This window comes from Vipera berus (genome assembly GCF_964194415.1).
Source record: "Vipera berus genome assembly, chromosome: 2".
Classification (NCBI taxonomy): Eukaryota; Metazoa; Chordata; class Lepidosauria; order Squamata; family Viperidae; genus Vipera; species Vipera berus.
Genome location: NC_138203.1, coordinates 75,035,540 through 75,041,865, shown reverse-complemented (window position 1 = coordinate 75,041,865; position 6,326 = coordinate 75,035,540).

The following is a 6,326-nucleotide window of genomic DNA, read 5'->3' as shown; positions in this document are numbered from 1 at the left end:
ATTTTGGTGCAATAGCATCCATAACAAGTTTACGAAGTAGGCATACGAAGGAGGTCAGTGCATATCCCTAACTTAAGTTATAATACTTGTCAAGAGTTTTAAAAATATATCCATTTATGAAATTGTCTGCAGTATAGAATAAGTTATTTGGAATGATGAAGTATAATGGGGCAAAGACAAACACACATTGCTCTGTAGGTCAGAATATTTCCTGGCACACAGCACCAGTTAGAAATGCTGTTTTCAGTTTTAATTTTTGCATTTAGAGTGCCTTATATTTGATGCCTATTTTGATAGCATTGCTTCATATATATTTTTTGTGTCTTGTTTGCCCCAACAGGATCTCTGTGATTTCTCATCTACCTTTTTTCAATTAAAACAGTCTCTTTTCAGCATGTGAAGTTTTTCTTAACAATATTCATCCCAACTGTTCGCTATTGATATTTTTTTTATGCAAAGCAGAGGGTAGTCAAGCACCCTGTAGCCGCAGGCAAACTATTTCAAAAATGAGGCTTTTTTTTCCCCAGCTGGCATCCATAACTATAATTTTGTTTTGTTTTGTTGACATGCTACACTAAAAATATAATAAAATACTCCTAATACTTTAGGAATGGCAATTTGACTGGGTTTGGATCCCTACTCATGTATGTGAATTTTACTGGTGACCACAAGAAGTTCTTTTAACTAAAGCTAGAAGGCCTCCTTGAAATCAGCTGGATTGGACAAAGGACCTATTGTGGTATTATCTAATGACAACTGAAGAAATTGATTGTGCCAGTTGAACAGAAGCCATTGTTTCTTATATTGGGCTAGGTCAACCTGGTGCCATGTTGGATCAAAATATAGATCATGAAGAAAGGGTTTTAGATGTGTTCCCATAAGGAAAAGCAACCAAGTGTATACCTACAGTCGCATTTATTTTTCCATGTTTTCCACCACTACCAGAAATAAATATATTAAAAGACCAAACACTAGAAAGCATTCTATTTGAGCACTTTTATATATATATATATTTTAAAAAACCAATTAAAAAGCGCAAAAAACACAAAAAAATCCACATACATATGTATAATAGTTTTTAAATAAGCATTATAGAAGGCTACCTCAGAGTGAGATTCTTTAATTCTACATCAGAATCCAACATGAATGTGTGCACTGCATGTTTCCTTTTGATTTGTTTCTGTCAAAGACAAAAGGGGGGGCAGGCTACATACTGAACTAGAGCTTTGAATCAAAAGGATGGCTTGACAGATTGACGTGCCATGCAATGCTCAAGAGGCATGGCTACACAAATGCTTTGGGTGAATTGGCTTAAATTCAAGCACAAACCTTCAAGGGCCAGAGCAATAGAATTCTTCCCCAAAGAGCAGGACCGTGTGACGTGGATCAGTTGGGTCTTGGAGAAACTGGGACACAAAGGAGTTAGTAATCATGGGTAGAGCTGTCAGACAAGGAGTGGCAGAAGGATGTGTGGGCTTAGGAAACAAGCAATCATAGGTGAGCGAGACCAAGGCCTCCTGGTCCAGGGCAGGGTGCAATTGGTGCACAAGATGGATCTCTGCAAAGCTGTCCTCTACCGTCACTGCCACCTGCTTCTTCAGCAGAAGCCGTGAGTCTAGCACAGAAGTCTTCAAACTTGGCAACTTTTAAGACTTGTGGACTTCAACTTCCAGAATTCCTCAGCCAGGCATTCTGGGAGCTGAAATCCACACGTCTTAAAGTTGCCAAGTTTGAAGACCCCTGGTCTAGGAGGACTCCAATTATGCCCCAGCTCTATCTGTGGGCTCATTGTGCAGGCATGCCTTAAGGTGGCTCACTACAGATCCAGGCCAGCCTTTCTCCAACAATCATTTGTTTTGTAAAAGAAGATTATAAGCTAAATCAGTAGGAAGGGCGAGTGCGTCACCGATATGCAGCCAAATAAATAGCCACTCCTCTCCAAGCGACTATTCAGGAGCTGCTTCTAAAGAGATTTCTATCCAAATCATTGATGTGCATTCCATTTCGGTTTCTTTGCGGTGCGGTGATTTTTATTTTTCCCTCATTTCCTTTTTTCTTTTTTTCAATGAGTCGGTCTCGTGAATCGTCATTCACCATAGTTGGAATTTTGTTTCCTCAGCATAATCAGTACGGTGCTATTATTTACCTATGTATGTGTAGTTATGTATAATTTTGTAATTAGTTAACGATGGAGAAATACACAAACTATATAAGAATTATTTGTACAGAACTTTTATTTTAGCTCTCTTTTTTAAAAAAAAATGGTTTGCATGGTTAGCCGTTGGTGAGGTTGGATGGGCAAAGGAGGGTGATCTGCACTTTCTATATCTTTGTACTATGCACTGCCCTATTGATTCTACACCCAATAGTATTATTACTTGAACCCATCTGTAAGAAAACAGATTATGAAAATCCACTTGTGTGTATGTAAATAACACAAAAATTTGGTAAAAGAGGGGGAAGGTTTGGAGGGGCAACAATGAAATACAGATTTTCCCCCTTTTTTATTTTTCCCCCCTTTTCTGGTTTTAATCTTTTAATTTTTAAGAGCCCTGATACTCCAAAAGACTATCAGAGGGCTGACGGTCCCGTCATCCATCTTGTTATGTGGCGTTGCCATTCAGGCTTGGAGTGTCTTTACAAAAATGATATAAATTGTGTTCTCTGCTCTCGTTTTGGATGCCTAGACTGAAAAATTTAAACAAAAAAAACCCCTTGTAAAATGGCTTGTTAAAAAAAAATACAATTACCTCTAATCAGTAGTACGCGTAAATGTTTTACAGAATGAAAGGCGTGCTTTTTATTTTCTTACTTCGTTACATTAGTGGCGAAAGAAAGTCTGTATGAAAATCAGTTCTTTGCTGACACAAGCTCCATTTGTTACAAATGAATTCTAATAAAAATGTCAGTGTTACGCAACGCCGGTTGTCTTTTCTCACACTTCTGCTTTTTGGAGTCCCTCTTTTTTTATTTCACCAGATATTACTGAGCACAGGACAGGGCTCGTAAATTTGTTGAAATTGCTGAAAATCATCTGTGGGTTATTTATATTTTGTGTTTTTGTATTTGACCAATGGCTAAAATAAATACTCTGTTTAAAAAATGACCAGGGACAACAGCCTGAGTTCACTAGCTAAGCAACTGCCATTTGAAAGGACAGCAATATCTTGAAGCAATTTTCTGGGTTGTGGAGGACAATGCCTTCATGATATTATCTGCCACGTATGGCTCCAAATTTGTTCATCAGTTTCTTGCAGGCATAACCTCTGGTAATAGGGAATATCTTTGATCTAAATTAGATAGTATATCATTTTCGCCAAAGGTTTGATTTTCTTCCTCCTATAAGAAGGAGAAAAGCTTTCTTGATGAGATTTTATGTAGCAGCATAAAATGCTGCGGCTACAGTCCTGTGAAATACAGATTTTATGTTCATCTGCTACAGTGTTTGTAGCTCATTGCTTCAAAGGAGGTTGGTCTTAAAACTGGCAAACACTAGTCTGATATTAGAGCAGACGTATGGTTTTATGTCACCCAGAGTCTGTAGGGATTATAGCAACATATTGATATTATGAAATAAATAAATTCCACAAGTGTGGATTACCTACATACACAATCATAAATAAACTTTTAAGGTAGCCTCTCTGCACAAAACTGTAGAGAGGCTTCACAAGGAATGGTTCAAGCTATTGGCCTTTAATGCAATAATGTTAAAGGGGTTCTTTACCTCTTATTTGGTCAATAAGACAGGACATGCACATAATAAAAAATAATGAAATGTGAGCAGCTGCATCAGAAAAGCACAAGCCAATTTTTCTTAGCACAAAATGCCTCAGGCTGTCAAGATATCTGTATTTTTAGGGAACCAACCTCCTCTGAAGAATGGCTGGAGAATCTTCATCCAGGACCTTTGTTCAGGCACTCCATGGAGTGTACACAGTGCTTGTTGTGTGTATTCAATTCTTGAGTGTTGAAGCCTAATCAAAACAGGTGCTGAAAATGCAAACATGCTGCCTTGGTTCTTAAGTGATCTAACAGTATGATGTTTACTTCACAGCTGAACAAAATATTGATTTGGGAGCCTCAAACTCAGCATAGCAGTTGTATTTTTATGATGCTTGTTATTCTCTGGAACAGCTCACAATGAAGGATATTTCTGCCACTAACACAGATTAGTTATCCTCATTCTGAAGCCCCTTTAGTTCTTTCAACAGTGTGGGGGAAAATACCAATTAAAATGATTTATTTCCTTCTCTTTCCAGTGGCATACTTATATGTGTGCTGTGTTTGTGTGAGTGTGTGTGTGTGTGTGGGTGTGTGTGTGTGTGAAGTAATTATATTGCCAAAACAGAATATTTTTGGCATTCTGAAATAATCTTGAGTAAAAGAATGCTTTTCTAACTATGTGTGTAGACTGCTGTTTGAATACATTTCCATTTAAGGAAGAGCTTGCATCTGTGATGATGTTAGTAATGGGCAGAAATTGTTGCAACGGTCTCGCAACAATTAGTAAATATGTACAGAAACATCTGGTAACAGCTTTTCTTAGGAAAGTCTTAAAACAGGCAGTGTAGTGGGCAGAGATGACGTATCAAACCTATAAAAGGCTTTTTTTAATCCATCGCTCTTGCTATCCTTTGAATTTATTCAACTGGCTTATGTCAGCAAAATATCAGGAAAAGACCTTTCTTTATTACAGCAGACAGGTAAATCAGCAGATAGGCTTACCTTACCAGGAAGTACAATATATATATATTGTACAATATATATATATATATATATATATATATGGCTCAGTGACTTTGCAACTTAAATTGCTCCAGTCATTTGCATCTGCTATCACTTTTCCAAGTCAAGACATCCGTTCCTACTAACATATGTTAAATGTGCAAAATACTTTTATCTCACCCATTTTCATAAATTCATGGAGGTGTGCCTCTGGCTCCATTTTCCTAAACCAAAACAAAAGCTGATGGATATTGTTTATTTTTGCAAGTGTAGATCCTGTGGTTTTGTATTGATAATCCCCACTGTAATCTCATAAATTATTCAGGGGGCTAAAAACTCAGTACGAGAAATACAGATAGAAAGCTTTTCATAGCATATTGATTCTGACTAAACAAAAGGCCCAGAACACCAAACACGACCTCTGAGATACAAATGAGGCAGGGAGGTAGAACCATCTTGGTCCCCAGTTTTTCTTGCATTATTAGTAATAATAGCAATAGCACTTAGACTTATAAACTGCTTCACAGTGCTTTACAACCCTCTCTAATCAGTTTACAGAGTCAGCATATTGCCTCCAACAATCTGGGTTCTCATTTTACCTCATTTAACTCAGAAGGATGGAAGGCTGAATCAACCTTGAGCCAGTGAGAATTGAACTCCTGGCAGTCGGCAGAGTTAGTCTGCAGTGCTGCAGTCTAACCACTGCACCACCAGATGATAATGTGAAGTTATACTGGTATGGTAGGGATATCAGAATTTCTAAGGACAGTCAACGCTACACTGGCAACCAAGGTTCTGCCCTCCCACAGCATACAGCTTTAGTAACTCACTGCATCCAGCAGCAATTACTAATAGATACCATTTCATCTTAGTACAAAGCTATCTCCCCCATCCCAGACAGAAACATTATTTTTCACATTTGGTGAGAAGATAATGCAGAATTAAAGAATTGGGGTGGGGGGGGGGAAATAACACTTCAAAATCTTAGGAAGAAGACATAGTTTCTCCAGGTTGCTGAGGCAGCTTGTCCAGCATGGATGATCCTGTTGGCTAGCCAATGGGATTGTCTCTTGCTTTCACAATTCATTCCAACCAATGGGAGCCCTTTATTTGCCCCAGTGAGAATCTCAAGTAAAGCAATCCAATTGGCAATCTGGTTTAATTAGAAGATGTCCATTCAGTGTCCATTATGTTCATTTCATTTCAATTGATTATATGATCTGCTGGGTGGGATTTGAGACTTTCTTTCAGTCCTTTAATGCAAGAGCAAGCTCTTTTCATCCAGCTGTTTTGGTGGCAGAAATTAATTCACAATTGTGCCACTGTTCTTTTTTTTAATGTGTAAAAGTTCCAATCTCTCACATTAGAATTTATTGAAGGCTTAGAAATAAAGGCTGAGAGCAAATAGATTTCTTTGTCAACCAAGACTGTTTAATTGATTATATAATTTAGCACACATGTTCTGTTTGATGGTCTCCTGTTAGAATTTTGCCCTCCTACTTGATAGTAAATTGTAAATTCCAAAAAGGAGAAAATGTATTTATTTACTTGAGAATTTGCCGTTTTATTCCTTAAGATCTATTTCTGATTTTTTTTTTCTT